The sequence below is a fragment of the Syngnathoides biaculeatus genome, chromosome 1, assembly GCF_019802595.1.
Source record: "Syngnathoides biaculeatus isolate LvHL_M chromosome 1, ASM1980259v1, whole genome shotgun sequence".
Taxonomy (NCBI): Eukaryota; Metazoa; Chordata; class Actinopteri; order Syngnathiformes; family Syngnathidae; genus Syngnathoides; species Syngnathoides biaculeatus.
In genome coordinates this window covers 2,342,501-2,359,296 of record NC_084640.1, presented here as the reverse complement: position 1 = coordinate 2,359,296, position 16,796 = coordinate 2,342,501, and the positions used below count along the sequence as shown (strand labels likewise).

General features: G+C 39.2%; 1 long non-coding RNA gene across 1 annotated transcript in view; it reads left to right on the top strand.

Moving 5' to 3' along the window:
• The first annotated feature begins 16,661 nt into the window (after positions 1-16,661).
• Positions 16,662-16,796, top strand: part of LOC133504272 (uncharacterized) — a 2,596-nt gene continuing 2,461 nt past the window's right edge. Inside the window, exon 1 of the long non-coding RNA XR_009795924.1 lies at positions 16,662-16,796. This exon is cut by the window's right edge and continues 91 nt beyond it. This is a non-coding gene — a long non-coding RNA (uncharacterized LOC133504272).

Sequence of the window (16,796 nt, the reverse complement as noted above, 5' to 3'; positions counted from 1 at the left end):
CTTTCCTATCACTAAGATCGTTAACCCTGTCGCTCTTTCTTTGAAACTTCCCAGATCTATCACGGTTCATCTAGTGCACACCTGCGTCTTATGACTGATAATGAACCCCAGTATATATAGGACCCAGCGGATGGTTTGGCTCTGCCAGATCATTGCCATCCATGCCTCGTTCTCGCACTTCTGCATTCCTGATCCCCTGTGTACCGACCTCCGCCTGTCCTCTGACCAACCCCGTAAGCTTGACGCTCCTGATACTGCTGCTCGCTTTGACTAACTCTCCGGCATTTGACCTTGGAACGAATAAAGATCTTCCTTTAACTGCCTTCCTGTCTACCGAGTCGTGCATTTGGGTCCGCTCTAGTGTTCTGGTTATGACAGAATGGATATGATATACAAGCTATGAAAGTACACTTGCATGCCATGATGCAAATCTGAATTCAATTTACATTCACTTCTAGTAGTTTACTTAGTTGAATTTGAATTTGTAATTTTTTTGGGTAAAGGTATGCACCTAAATAATAAACGATCATATTGTGTACATTTTTAAAACAGAATAGCATTTATTTGTAGATGTACTTGATATATTTCATTCATAATGCAATTTATAAAATTTGCACGTTAAAATTGGTGATCATCCTATAATCATGCTTGCAGCCCCCGGACCACCAACTTTTTTCATTCAGTCAAATCACATGCCTGATATGCAGTATAGAAAGTACAGAAGATCAAGTATATAGATATATATATGAACTGCTTCTGCCCAATTTGTTGCTGTAAATAATACATGTGCATGTTTGCCTCATCAGTCAATGTTTTGCACTTGGCAATGTAAAGCTGCACAGTGTCTTTCCTTGTCGGAAACAGAAACATTCTACCCCACCTTGTTCTGGCTGAAGGTTTCTCACAGGTACAATATCTTGCCCTCGGTTCAGGAGATGAAAATGAGAATCTCCAAATCAGGAGTCAGGGAGTCGTGTCAGCGCCTGACCCTGTATTCTCACCTCCAATCCAGCTGGACCTGTGAATGGTGGCGCTGTTCTATGCCTCAACCGGGCTTTTCCATTATTTTTCATCTCTTCTTTTTATTACACCTCGATATTTTGTCACTATATGATACATTTCCCCCCCTCTATCCTCTTCATTCTGTGACTTGGTCTTCTCAAAGTTACTGTTTGGATTGAAAAAGGTTTGTGACAGAGGCTTGGAGACATAGGGTGAACAAGTTCGTCAATAATCCGTATTTTGACTTTTTTTTTAAATACTCCTGGTATGTTCCCAGTAAAATACAAAATAAACAAAACAGCTTTTCATAAAGAAACAGGATCTGGAGGGTATAAAGCAATATTTAATCAATTGAATATTTATTAGTTTGCAATGGAGTTAATGAGATACACAGTAAACAATCCTCATTGGGATTCATTTTTCCTTTCTGACATATTTATAAAATGAAAAATTTTCCAGGGTCAATTTTGTAATGGGGTTCCTAAAAAAAATGCAACAGGAGAATTACAACAAAACTTTTTTTCCCCATGTTTCCATTCGGCAACAAACGCTTTGTTTTTATTTTTTTTTAATTCTAATAAATAATTCCGTTTACTCCATCTTGAGGTAAGTTAAACTGCCAGCAATGCCAAAAATAACAAAATAATTCTCACATAGAACCAGAAAGAAAGTGATACTGTGCTTATATGTACCTTGAGGTGGAACTGGATGTGGGGGGTGCTGCGGGGGCATCGGACAATTGCCATTGACAGGTGGAAAGAGAACCAGAGTTCGGGAGCATCTGGTGGTCTGAGGGGGAACAGCAGGGAACAGAAGCAGAAGAGCTCGTTAAGAAAAGGGAGGGGCGGGGTCATGGCAGCATGGGGTCAACGAGATGCTGGCTCTGCCTGTTTTGACAAGTAAGGGAGGAGAATGGAGGTGGTAAGGGTGAGTAAAGAATTAGCAGACCCTGCTGGTGTGCTGGCCTCTGATCCATGGACTGATTGTGTGGTACTGCCTCGGGCTAAACGTGGCACCTTTGACAGTGTCGGTGCCACTCTAGTGATGGCAAAAAAAAAATAAAAATAAAAATAGACGCTTCTGCTACATTACACACCAAATGCTGGTGCCTGCCTACATTCACGCTGAACTGAATCTATTGATCAGGATGGAATACGTAAGTATACAATTATTAACTCAAACTCACTCACAGAACCATCCCTTGGTCAGCCTCATTTAACCATCCCATAATTGTTGCAGGTCAAATAGACTCATTACAAATAACAAAACATTCCGCAAAACAGTTGGGAGCATTTCCTTTTGTTCAGGTGACTGGTAAAGCCCTAGCAGGAGACAAAGATGATAGTAACCGATCTTTATGCTTCATTAGTGTTTACATATATCATATCGGTGTTAATACATGAAATACTTGTATTTAACCTTTATTCAAAGACACCATCAAAAAAGAAAACCTTTTTTTTAAATCAAGTTGGGATTCAATTCATGGTCGTCAATCCGTTGTTGTGCTGATAACGCAGCATCCATGGGAAGTGTCAAGATTGTAGTCCATCCACCCATTTTCGAAGTCGCTTATCCTGACAAGGGTCGCGGGAGTGCTACACCCTGAACTGGTTGCCACAGTTAAAACCAAAATAAAAACTAAACAAATAGATACTGAGAATGACTCTCACCAATGAAGCATGATGACATATGACATTGCACCAACCAGGATTGAAAGTAACCAGGTCAATGAATACAAGCAAACAAATGAGAACACTGGGACAAGAAACAAGACATGAATAACATGTGACACAAACAAAAAAACATAAAACAAAGCATAATACAATCTAAATCCAAACACAGACCATGACAAGATGCCCGCTATCCTGTTTTTGATTTGAAGAGTTTGTTTTCAAAACTTATTAAAACTTACTAAATTATCCAGCTCCGAACGGATAATTTTGGCGCGAGTTTCGTAAATCTGAAAAAAAATGCCTATGTCTCGTTTTGAAAACAAACTCTTCATTTGTAGTCATGAGATGTTTACAGCAGATGCTGAATGGTTGAACGTACATAAAAGAAAACCCCCCAAAAAAACATTGAAGACGTGTTGGCACCAACGTCATGACTGTTTTTGCATTCACTTTACTCATTCTTCTAATTGTTAGGTGTGCTGTTGCTTTGAATTCATCACACTTAATAAGCTGTCTATTATATCAAAAGCAAACCGGCGTTCTCTCCTACCAGCAGACGTGAACCAATCCCAGGCTTCTCCGGTCTCGTCTGAGAAATACGAAGCCAACTGGGGGAAACCAGGGACATGAAATCACTTTCAGTGGGAAATAAAGGCGGCATTGTGGAGTGGCCTGCTGGTAATTACACCACACGGGCCCGCACTGAAGGAAGCTGTTTAGCAATATGGCCCTGGACTAGGCCTCCACCGCTGATCTCATTTGGCTGCATTAATTAGCTTGCTCTGAGCCTCAGAGCGGGGTGTTAACGCAACAGCCCACTGCTTGGCAGGCTTGTTGGTTAGTAGAAGATGACTAGCTCGGCAGTCTGTTCAATCCTGTTGAAAATCTACAGCCCTCCTGAACTTTCTTACACCTTTTCATCCCCCCTCTGCTATCCTATCAGCCCGAGACAGCTGTGGCTGCACAGAGGGCACGACGACTCCCTATTCACCGCATTCAGAATGATAGCAGCTACAAAGCCTTGTCCTCCCTCCTACCCCCCATTTGTGTTTTAAATTAATTTTACTCTTGCAATGGTCTTGGAATATCATTTTATTTTTATAAGAAAATTTTATTGGAAAGTAATTTGTAAATACGATTGGAAAGCTTGAGGACAAACAGGTAGAAATTACTAGGGTGCATCACAATACTTTTTAAAATATTTTTATTCACATTTGTTTATTATTATTATTATTTTGAACACCCATATAGAATAAATAATACAATTATTAGTAAACTTTTGGTTGAACTTAACTATTTAAAAAAGATTAATGAATTGATGTACACTAATCAGTGGAGAAACCTCATCATTAAAATGGAATAAACAATGGAACATAAAATCTGTTAAGTAGATATGTAAGTTCCTTAGTTACACATAAATTGTTAAAACTAACTAAAATTTACTGAATATTATAACGGGGTGTTTTTTTTTTGTTTTTTCCCAGGAGCTTATTTTATGAGCAGGCCAAACCAGCGGCGTTCAGCATTGCCCTTTGATAGGCACCGCAAATTTATTTAAATTGTGCACTTTGGAGACAATGTAACTCAATGTCCATCCATTCATTTTCTTTGCCGCTTATCCTCACAAGGGTCACTGAGGTGCTGGAGCCTATCCCAACTGTCAATGGGCAGGAGGCGGGGTACACCCTGAATTGGGTGCCAGCCAATCACAGGGCACATAGAGACAACGAGACGCAGTCAGAATCATACCTATGTGCATTTTAGAGTGTCAAATTAATGTTGTATGTTTTTGGGATGTGGGAGGAAACCGGAGTCCTCGGAGAAAACCCACGGAGGCACGGGGAGTACATGCAAACTCCACACAGGGAGGGTTGGGATTGAACCCAGGTCCTCAGAAGTGTGAGGCCAAAGCTTTCCAGGTGCGCCACCGTACCGCTCGTAACTCAATGTACTTTACATAATTAAAACCAAACCAAATAAAAATCAAAAATGAAAATGCTCTAAAATGCTCAAATAAAAAGAATAGTTTATAACTGGGGATTAAAAATATTGACGCTTGAGGTTAATTTCACTTCTTTTTGCATCTTTTTCCATTTGTGTGCAGAATAACAATGAAATGCTGGTTGGCTATGTTGGCTTTAGACTCTGTGCCACTATCTGACCTGAATTTGTAGCTTTTTATATTTCATTAGCATTTATTTTATGTATTCAGGACCCAGTCCATTAAGTTAGCAGAACATTAAAGTCTATTTAATACCTGAATGGGAGCCAATGCAAAGACTAGAATTGACATAATGCAGTCTGATCTCTTAGTTATTCAATTCAGAACCTGAGCTGCAGATGTTTAATGCACTTTTGGTGCAGTCCAGTCAGAAAACCATTAAAACAGTCAAGTTTACTTGAGATAAAAGCATGGATGAGCTTCTCGTGATCTGCTTAATTCATGCAAATCTCTTCTTCAGCTGGTAAAAGGCTGTTTGAGTGATCACAATTAGAATAAGAATCACCTTGGTTTGCCATGTATGTTGTGAGGATAAGTGGCTCAGAAAATGGATGGATGTTTAAAAACACAAGGAATTTGTCTCCTGTAGTTGGAGTTGCTCTAGTACAAAAACAGACAGCCATTTGACAAAAAATACTTTGGAGATAAAAAAATATACAACATAGTACAAAGTGACTGAGCAATGAAAGAGGACCGGTAATGTGGTAATGCTAATATCATCGTTTTTTTTTTTGTTGAGAATTTTGAAAATCCAGTCCTTTAGCAGAGCAGTTTGAGATGACTAATACAGTGATAATCTGGTACAGTGACAATATTGCGAAGTGACTGATTTAATATGACTGCTGAAAATCAGATCTGAATCTATCAGCGCACCAAGGTTTCAAACTTGATCTAGGATTTTTAGAGTGAGTGACTCCAGGTATTTACTAACAGCAGTCCTCTTTTCTGTGATAAACAAATTTCTCTGTTTTATTGTTGTTTAACCGAAAAACTTTTTTTCTCCATTTATTTGTTTTAGACAGTGACACAACACCACAACCGAACTATAGTCATCAAGAGACACAGCTAGTTATAACCATGTGTCATCAGTAGAGATATGATTGTTAACATTAAGGTTCTGATAAATATGACATAAGGATAGCGCTGTGTGCAGGATAATAGGAATGAAAATAAAGGACATATTTGTAGAAGCAACTTTTCAGTCAAATTAAAGACTCCCAAAAGATTGTGTTATAACACATCAGAACCATACTTTACTATACACGGAGGTGTAACCTCTCCTAGAGCCATTTTTAACTTCAGTACTGTGGAATATGTCAAAATCTTTCAAATGTCCTCATTTCACACCAATAATTTGTACTGACAATAAATTTTAAGGGGTCAACACAGTCCAAAAACAATGAGTGGTACATCTTTCAATTATAAGGCAAACTATATAAGGAACGGGTCTCAAACTCTCGGCCCATTGGCCATTTCCTGCCTGAGAAATGATATTTTGTGGTCCCCACCTTAATATGAAAGTAAAATGGTAGTTGTGCGTGGAGCAGACCAATCAGGGTGGGGTTGATGGCTATCAGCCGTGTGACATCGACCGGGCTTGATACAAGCAGAGGAACAATTTTCAATGAGGAAGTTACACCCACGTAGCCAAGGAGGTTTTTTACACAAGTTATAAACACCAGTGTCCTTCTTCATCTTATTTTGTGTTAAAAAAAAAAAGATGTTTGAGAAGATGGGCTTGTAATTAATTTCTAATTGAAGTTCCACATAAGACCATATGCACTGAGGCTGCAGCCCAGCCTCAGCCAGACTCCACCTCCCAAGGTAGATTGAGTTTAATTCTAATGGGTGGAAGGGTTATGCCGTGGCGACCAGTGTGATCACAATCAATGCACATATTGAGTCACAAAATATTCTTGATTTTTTTGTTGTGGTAATGTTAAGAATGTTAGCAAGTAGCATGCAGTCAACTCAAACTCAAACACCCTTTTGCACACCGCAGTGTACTGTCACCTAACTCATTTACTGTGGAAGTGCTGCCATGGTGCAACAATGTTGCGCTGTGCCGCAGAGGGTGGGGGGGGCATGATGTGAGGGTGGAGTAAAACTCATTGGATGTATTTTGATTAGGTCAGCATGTGTATACCTGGACTTGTATGCATGCCAACGACATACAGACATCCTGTTATTGGGTCACTTAAGCGTTAACTGCCATGTGATTTTTCATTTCCGTCGATGGAACAATTAGCATATTGTTGACACTTTACCAGCTGTAGGAGCCTAGATTGAAAATAGGATGGGGAAAATCAGCAGAAGAATCAAAAAGACAAGATAAAAAAGGATAAATTGGCTGCGTTTTGCAGATTTTAAAGGGCATGATAGCAGCCGATTAACATATTACAGAATAACCCAAAGATAATGACATTGAAACCAAACATCCCACCAAAAAAAGCATTCTCTAAAAAAAATAAAAAGCTGAAATTTGACAATCTGTAAGCAAATACTAAAGGACAAAGCTCTGTAAAACAGTTAAATATTCTTTATTTTTGTAAACATTAGTGGACCAAAATTAAGCTGTTTTGATCATTATGTATATATATTTTTAAATTAATCCCAAAATAAACATTTAATATTCCATGTAATATCATTATTGCCCTCAAAGGCCTGCCGGGCCTTAGTTTAAACTATTAAAAGAATTGTTGTTAAAGGATGGTGGCATATGCTGAAGGTGAGCCATGCGTGTCAGATAGGTCAGGCAGCAGTCGGTCATTTCCATAAGGTGCCGATGGAGCAGGTGAAATGAGGGTTCTGGCATGGGCAGCACAGAGGTAGTGGGGCAGATGGACCTGTCTTGCACTGACCACGTAGCTCAGTTACCCGCTGTGGCCCTGGGTGGGGGCCTGAGCAGGCTCCCAAAAAGAAGGGTATCCCACTGAGAGCCTGGCATTGAGCCTTGCCCAGTCTTGGCCCGGACCCATCTCCGCCACCGTCGCCCCACCTCACCCAGACTTCTTCATACTGCCCTGCCTAAACGCTGACCGAGCCCTCGGGCTCGGGCCTGCCTCCTGGGCTAACAATGCCCCAGACATCAAGCTGGTCCATGTGAGGGCCCAGCCAAAAGGGGACGCCACAGAAGAAGTCTGGTAGCTAGCGTAACTGCACTGCATCAACACGTTTACATATCTAACTAGAATAATATCTATTCTTGGAAGTCACGGGAAAATGTGTGCTTCATTGATACCAATTTCTCACAAACATATTGTAGTGTGAGAAAAGGCATATTTTATTATTTTTTTATTGCGAATGAAAAATATGTTGGTGCAGATGTAAGTCATCTTTTTGTCTGCTACTTTAGAGGTTCATTCATTTTTTGTTATGTGGCAAATGCACACAGTTGGAGCTGTGAATTTTCTTTGCAAGGTGATATTTCCTGGCCATGTGCAAATAAAGCACACAGATAAATGCTGTGACAAAGACCGAGATGAAGTCTTTCACTGTAGATTTTATTTTATTTTTTCAGAGGGGCAGTCAAAAAGTAATGACCCCAATTATCCTTCAGCTGTATGAATTGCAATATTAAGACAATATACATTTTGAAATGATGCCCCAAAAGTGAGGATGTCATCGCTACTTTAGCAATATAGTCTCCACTTTTCTCAACTCTGACTGTCCATTCATTTGACCATGACTCTTGCAAAGACTAAATAATGCAATTTTTTAATTATGTGACCATTTATTATTGAGTGCTAATGGTAATTAGCAATGATATACATTTCAAGCAATATTTCACGAACAGAAACTCAATTTGCCCTACCATGGATTGCATGTTGTATATCGACCTGCAGTTTCCTGTCTTTCGCAGTGTGACGCATGGTTAGATTGGGGAGGAGGTTAGTGGGGGGGCTGCACAGCTCCAGATTGGCGATAATTGGTTAAAGGGCAATACGTGGGAATAAAGGAGTTTGAGAATATCCTGTCAAGACACAACCACTTCTATTTCCATACCAATTAAACCTTGTTGATGCTGCCATGATGAAAAAAGTTTGAGGTGCAAAAGATTTGAAAGAGCCAAACACATCAAAGCCTGAAACATGTGGCTGTTGTTTACTGTTTCCTAACTGAGAATATGAGCAGAATTTTTGTCATGCTATATGTTATATTACTTCTGAACCCTAAGATCTGATGTAAACGCAAATCGGCATCTCCTACAGCAGAAAAGATAGACTTAAATCCCTGGAGAGCTTCTGCCACTGTTGTCATACTGTCATAAGATTTACACGATAATCCAAAAGAACGAATGGGGCTCATTTCAAAGTAAGATGGCAAGATCTACTGATTCTGCTTGGCTGGGGCATGTGATTTAACATTTGAATGAAAGCGCATGCGATAGCCCACCCCCATTTCAGTTGCGATGAAATTGGTTTTGGTGCATTAGCCCTATATGTTCTGTGCGGTGTGCTGTCACATCATGATCTGTGTGTGTGCATGTGTGTGTGTGTGGGGGGGTGTATTTGAATTAGACTGTGGTTAAAAGCTCATTTTGTCATTTTTTGTTGTGGTGAATGACTTGGTAGGTACAGAACATTGGCCAAACACACAATGCAATCAGTCGTTCTGTTTCACCTCACAGTCTGTGGTGTTGTGGGTGCCCACAAGAGGAAGACATTCACCAGAGTCTCTTGATGGGAGGTGGAGAAGATGAAAGATTCAAAGGGAGTGGTTGGCTGTTTGTATATGGAGACTAAAGGGACATGACATGGTTCTTGTCGCCTCTTGTTGCTTCTTGCATCTCCACAGCGGAGTTGAAATCAGTCTATACCACACACATACGGATTTGTGATTGTAAATACTGGATTCAGCAGTTTTAACATTTATGATTATGTTTTTCGACAGTTTTCCAAGCAGTTAAGACACCCAACACCACATGATGATCATTCCTGACAATCTATTAGACATCCAAGAATTGGCCCTTTGCCGACTTTAAGTCCAAGGAAGAGGAAATACTCAAATTTGGCCGGAGTGTTGGTATGCGTAGCCCATTGTAGTCTCTTACCAATCCAAGTGAGTTATATTCGGCTCTACATCCTGAACAGATAGTGTCTTTTTAATGGTAAAAGAGGAGTTCAAATTTACACTGTGACTGTGACTGTGACAATGTCTGAAGTCTAGGGACCTTCAGGAAGCCGACAAGAACAGAGGAAGAGCCACAACTGAGGAGCGTGAGCCCTCTCTGTTTTTGTCGAAGCAGTAGTCTTCTTGCAAACCCATGTTTACATTCCCTACGAGTGTTTCCCCCCACGGCGCTCCATTCCAATTCTCCTCAACAACTGGGGTAAAATGGGAGAAGGTATCATGAATGGAAGAGGACAAATTGACATGTGGCGTTTTGTGAGATGAGTGCCCAACCTCTCGACCGCCGATTACCATTCGCTAATGAGCACGCTTGGTTTTTCATTTCTCCATTTTCCCCTCCTTTTGCTTCTCTACCGAGCGTTCATTCTCCTCTCTGGAGCTTTGTGTAGGCCTGCACAGGCCAGCGGACCATAGGTGCACTGTTAATAGGGACACGCATACATCAGTAATTAAAGCAGTGGGGGGTTTGTACTATAACAACTCATTCCAATCCTTCCTTCCCAAAGCCTGCTTTGCCTTAAATGCAATCTTGTCTGTTGTATTGATCATTGCGCAGGGGCCAGTTTTGCCCCCGGCAGTTTTGTCACGCTTTAATGATGCCTTTTGGAGAGCACCGGCCGATGTCGTACCAGAATCATGACAAATTGGGGCCAATCGTTGCCCTAACGCCAAATGCTGTACATCTGAAAAGCTCTCCATTTGGCTACAATACCATAGTCTATATGATAAACACACACACACACGTTCCACACTATTTCCATCACTAATCTTTAATTTTAATGAAGACAAATCCTAAAACATTATCAGTTTTACTAGCCTGTTCATTACAAAGGCTCAATTTAAGTAAGAGGGACCCCGACTGCTTTGTTTGCCTTAATAAATTCACATCATTAGACCGTGGAAAGGGTAAATAATTACAGTTAGACTAAGTACACTAACTCTAATAATTTCAATCATAGTGATATAAAATCACTATGGGAAATCCACCCTGCAATATATTATTATGTGTACATATTTACCGTTTACTGTGGGATTGACTGTCAACCAATCCAGGGCATGCGCCACATCGTATAGAAAGTAAACCGGGATGGGGCCATTTAATTGCTATTCGGGGTATTTTATATATGTATATATATTGGCTATTTCACCAATTTTTGTTTATTCTTGTTTTTAATGTTTTGTTTGAAAGTCATTATCTTTGTCGTATGTTGCAGTGTGTTAATGTGTAAAAAAATGGCAATTCTCATTTTATTTATGCTATTATCATTTTTTGTAAATCAGATGATATGTAATTGCTTTACATATATATTGGATGTAAATTTTTATACAGTGGGATTTTGTTTTTGAGGGGGCAAAGAAAATTTATATGTGAAAATATTTCACATTTTTTTTCGTAATTGGGAAATAGTGACCATGCAGATGCTGGATCCACTGTACTGTTTTGTATATTAAAAATAATTAAAATAATATGCATAACCCTTTCTGTATTTATATAAAAACAATGGCAACATTTCACTCCCCTCAACATTGATATAGTGATCTTGTATGGGTCCACTGTTTCATTGGATAGTAAAAAAAAACATCAACAATATTGAAGTGACACACCAATGGGCAAGGGGATTTAAACGTGTGAAAGTTCGATTAAGAGGTTTTGATCATTTGATGGGCAATTTAATGGAGACTGTTCAAACAATAGATGGGGCCATGCAAATACAAAATAACCACCAGCAACACCTCCTTACACACTCCATGGGCACACAAAGTGATAGGAAGTCCCATTGGGTTGAGGCAGGAGCGCTTCCTCTCCATGTTACCACACTCGGCAAACAGTATGCGGCATACGCAGTGTAATTAAAATAACCCAAGCGAGGTGTTTTAACGCGGGATTCTCTGCTTCCCTGTGCCATGTTTCATCTACTTTCTGCCCTGAACCCCCCCCCCCCAACCTCTTCCCGTTATCTCTTGGACCCCCTTGAGTATGGCGTTTTACATTTCTGTTTGTAAAACTGTCAACACATCCACTGGCTGTACTAACGTGTGAGTTAGCGCCAGCAGAGAGGAGGGATGGAGCGTGAGAGAAAGGTAACTGCATGAGATCTTGCACATTCTCACAGCGGAATATTTTTCCACCGTTATCCCCACAACCCAGCCAAAGATGTTTTTTTTTTTTTTTGCTTTTTTAAGATAATCACATTGTGCCTTTACCTTTTTGTTATCGCTGTTAATACATTTGTTGTGTCACATCATTGGTATGTTTTTCTTTATTTACACAGCAGCTTCATAACAGCTTTATAAGGGCGTCCTATGTGAAGGTCATAATGTTCAGTTTTGATTGACATTAGCATTTGACACTTAGTTGTCATTGGGAATGTAGTTTCAGTAGCAAAGAACTGTATTGTTTCCAAAATGTTGAACTCTTTCTGTTTCACGCAGTAAACATGCAAAATTAATCCCTAACTTCCCGCCTTTATAGGAAAGTTAAAGTCAGTACTTGTTACGAAAAGACAATTATTCAGGGAATCAAATATTTTTTGATTACTTTGCTCGCACAGCATGAGAGAACAGAGATATTCAAAATTAATTGGATAAATGTGTGCAGCTGAATTGGGTGTGAAACTTACACCTGCCTCACTCGACTCAAATTAGACGTCTCCTGTAATTGCTAATGGGTACGTAAGGGATAGGCTTGTATTTTAGGTCCTGAGAATAGATCCGAGTTTAAAAAGTTCTAAATAGTTTACTTCTGCTCAAGCTCTTGAGATAGCATCGCAAACACACAACACGCAACGCTAAAAAACAACAACAACAACAAAAAAAAAACACATTACACATTTGTAAACCCAACACTTCATTTGAAGGCTAAGAATCCATCAACCTCCCGCCCAGTCAGGGGAAATTCCACAATATTATGTCATACTGTAACAAACCTTTGCATGATTTTTTTTTTACTTGGTTTCGCTTTCATTTGCACCTCTTTTTTGCAGCTGTGAGAGGGGAATTCAGTGTCGATCCCTTCCAAGACAAGCACTGGCAGCAGAAAATTAGCTCATTTTAACAGCCAGTTTAATAACGTGCGCACCGAAGGGCCTCTGTTGAAAGTGTTTGCACGAAAGCAACCATCGCTCCCCTGTCAATAACAAGCTAGTCACTTCATTATAGCTTTGCAAGTCATTCTTATTGCGATTGCCCCCATCAGAGAAAGACCCAGTGAGTTGTCAAGATGTTACTGTACATTAATCAGGAGAGCACCATTGGGATAAAGTGTAACAGGGATGGAGATGTCATGGTTTGATTTGATCACAGAGATATTTAATGTGCCTGGGGAGAGCCGGACTAACGCACTCTTTAGCTTACAAATACCGGGAAGCCTTGTTGCACCTCATATTTATTTTACCACCATGTTTTTTATGTCTTTACGTAAGTAAGACAGCAATGAGTTTGAGACAGAAACGTGATTTCAAGAAGTGGGAATGAAAGTGGAATTTTGAGCAGGGAGCCACAATTGAAGACTTGAGTTGAATTACAATGGGGGGAACAATTACCTTTTTAAATTAAGTAAAAACATGTCATTAACAAGATATTGTTGAACTGGTTTGATAATATTCTTCATATGTGATATAGAATCAATAAACTTGTTTTGCATAAAATTGAGAATAAAGTAAAAATTTTCTTGAAGTAAGTAGCGTAGGATGTTTTCAGTTAAAAAAGTTCAATTCAGTAAGATTTTTAGTGTAGGCAACACACCTCACTTATAGGATTTAAATGTCACTTAAAGTGAATTTCTCTATGTTAAATGTGTACAATCAACTGCAAGAATTTGGGTTTGAGATTGTTTTTTTTCTTTTTTGTCTGTTTATTTGCATTTGTAAATGTATGTTTTATGAACATGCTAAACAAATTTTTCTCTACATTGAATTTTTGTCCTATTGCTTAATCTCTCTGTCTTTTCCATGAAAACTAACGCAAACGCAGTTCACATTAATTAGTACTTTATGAGTGAGTAGTCATGTTTGGAAAATGTTTGGCCATCCTGATCCAGATTCAACAACTGCTCAACTATGCAGGCTTGGCCAAATTAAGAAGGATCTCATTCGGCCATTGACCGGCAGAAGAATGCAGGAATCGCACCATCCACCTGTGATGTCCTTGACCAAGACACTGAGGGCCTTACTCAAGTGTGTTTGATGTATTCACTACGGCGATGGGTAAAAAAAAAGCGGTAATGACCATAGCCCATATACAGTATTTCCCCTCCTTATTCAAATCTCTGCACACAAAACCTTTAATCTTTTTGCACGTTCTCATGTCGTTTCACAATTCAGTTAAAATAAAAACACATATTGCCAGGCTAAGAATTATTTCTGGAGTCATTCAAATGCAAATTTGATGATTCAACAAATGACAAATAATAATTTTCTTGGTATTGTTCTGACTAAAATCTGTGCATCACAAATTTAGTAATCCATAAACACCTATCAGGCTGCAAATTGAGGTACGAATTTGTTGTTGTTGTGTGCTTAGAAGAGTTCTGTTGCGGCTACGATTAAACGAAAGAGTAATAAAAAGAAAATTCTTTTATAAAGAGATGGCATCACACTTGAAGATATAAATGTGTGAAACCATAGACGCGTATGCATGAGCATGATGGCTTAGAGCCGATTATAGTTGCACCAAATGTTGAATAGGACTTTCAAAAAACACATTCAGGAGAAGCTGTGAGAAATTCGCTCACACCAGCAAAGGCAGACGATGACCACAGCCAAAAAAAAAAAAAAAAAAAAAAAAAGCTGAGCAGAAAAACCACATGAGTGAGCAGACAACTGTAGCAGACGAGAAAGGCGCCTTGCAGATAAACTGAATACTGATAAAGGCAAAATGGACCATTTGGATTACAGTCACAATTTAGAATTAGAATTCAGATAGCAATAATCAAAATGAACTTCTCTTTTTTTCCCCCCAATTGGATTAATTTCAATTACTAACCTAAAGGAAACAAAGCCAACCCCCAAAATTTCCTGTCCCAATACGGAGACAAAAACAGACACCCGAAGACCCCAACAAACCCCTTCCTGCATGTAATGACGACTCAGTTTCATTAAAACTGCAAGTAACCCTGTTAGGCTGGAGTAGACTCACTACGGGTAATCGCGAAAACACTTTCTAATCAACGTACAGCAACAGCGGAGACCTTGCTAGAATGCATTCACTCCAAATAAAGCGGTCTCTTTATAAACAGGCGCAGCAAAACATCTTAGACCCTGATGAGACTCCTCACACTCTCCAATGGCGAAACCTGCCTGTGAATGTCTCCTGACAGCTCCTTAGCCCTTGATAGAAAGAAGCACTTCCTAATTATTCAACCCATCTTAAAAACAGCAACACACACACAAAGTCACATTTGGCTACAGCAGTTTTAGTTGCAGTTGTTGCACTCTTTACGAAATTGCACATGATCCAATCGCCGGCTGACGCCAAGCAAATCGTTGTCTCCAAAATGTCAAATTGGAAAAATAATCACCAGAAGTAACAAAAATGGTGATTATGCGTCACACTCTTCTCTTTGCTCTGATTTTATTTTTTTTCTTTATCCTACTTTTACTTTTTAACTGCAATAAAAACATTTTTTTTCTCTGAGAAAAAAATATTGCCATCTTTGCAACCAATAGCAGCATGCACATATGGCAGCCTCGGGCACCCACACCGATGCACACATTTGTATGCAATTAATTGACAAACACTTGACATGTGGTCGACCAGCAGGTGCAATGCTTTTTTGTTTTTCCACTTTCAGCGAACACTATATTCACATTATTTCCCTGATGAGACATCTGAAGAATTTTAGTACTTCAAGTAAAAAAATATATATATATTTGAATTTAATTAGTTATTGGTATTCTTCAGGCTTATCCACAACATTGCTTTTTTTTATTCTTTTTGTTTTTTTAAAAGTCACGTGGTGTTTGAGCTCACCACAAGTTGTCAGTAATAAAGAGTGTAAGTCGGGTTTGATTCACTGTTGACATGACAGGTTCAATTCACTGCTGACCCAAGACAGATGCACACACTGTTTAACAGTCAAGAAAATAAAACATCTTGTGTGACAATGATGATTATTACTCAGCTGAACTGCTATCCTGGAGCAATTGCCTTGTCCTGGAACTTAAGTCTCTAAAAGTGCAAAAAGGTCAGACAACTTTCAAATATACCTTAAAGAAGTTCTATCCACCAAAAAGCATGACAGAGATCACTATGAGATTCTACAAATTGATGCTACACAGGGTAAAAAAAATTGTAAAAAAGCAGATGTGGCATTGATTTTATTTTCACTTTCATCAAATGGCAACGAGGATAGACACTTATGAGAACGACAGACATGATGTTAAATCTTTTTTAGTCAGCATTCCCCGCACGCTCTTAAGATTTCTCTTAACACCTACAGTACATATTTATATATTTACAGTATATATACAGGGTGTAAATATATATACAAAAAAGGAAACACGTTTGGACCGACTTACATCTTGCATCAGTTTCTAAAAGCCTGAATGTCTTTACACCGGCTTTCAGGCAGGGATTTATATTCCATCCCAGGAGTGTCGTGGGCGACACTTTGACCATTTCTGGGAACGGGTTCTCATTGGGCCAAATAGATAGTTCAAAATAGAAGTTTAAAAAAACTTGCAGTTCATGGTCGGAAATGATTGAATTTATTGAGTGATCTGTAAAAATCTACTGTTGTGAACTAATGTGATATACAAAAGCTTTTCATGCTTTTACTGTCTCAAAGTCTCAAAGTGCCTCCTAGTGGAATGTTTCTGTCCCAGCTATGTGCACAGTAGAGCCAGATTTTATTTGACCCGGTAAGAAGGTCTCAGGAGTTGTCGCATGGCCAATTAAGCAGCCATTTCTGGCACAAAACAACACGATGGCACTCTGTGTCTTGCACAAATTGTGTGCATTTGGTGTTTTCTGTATATTAACAAACT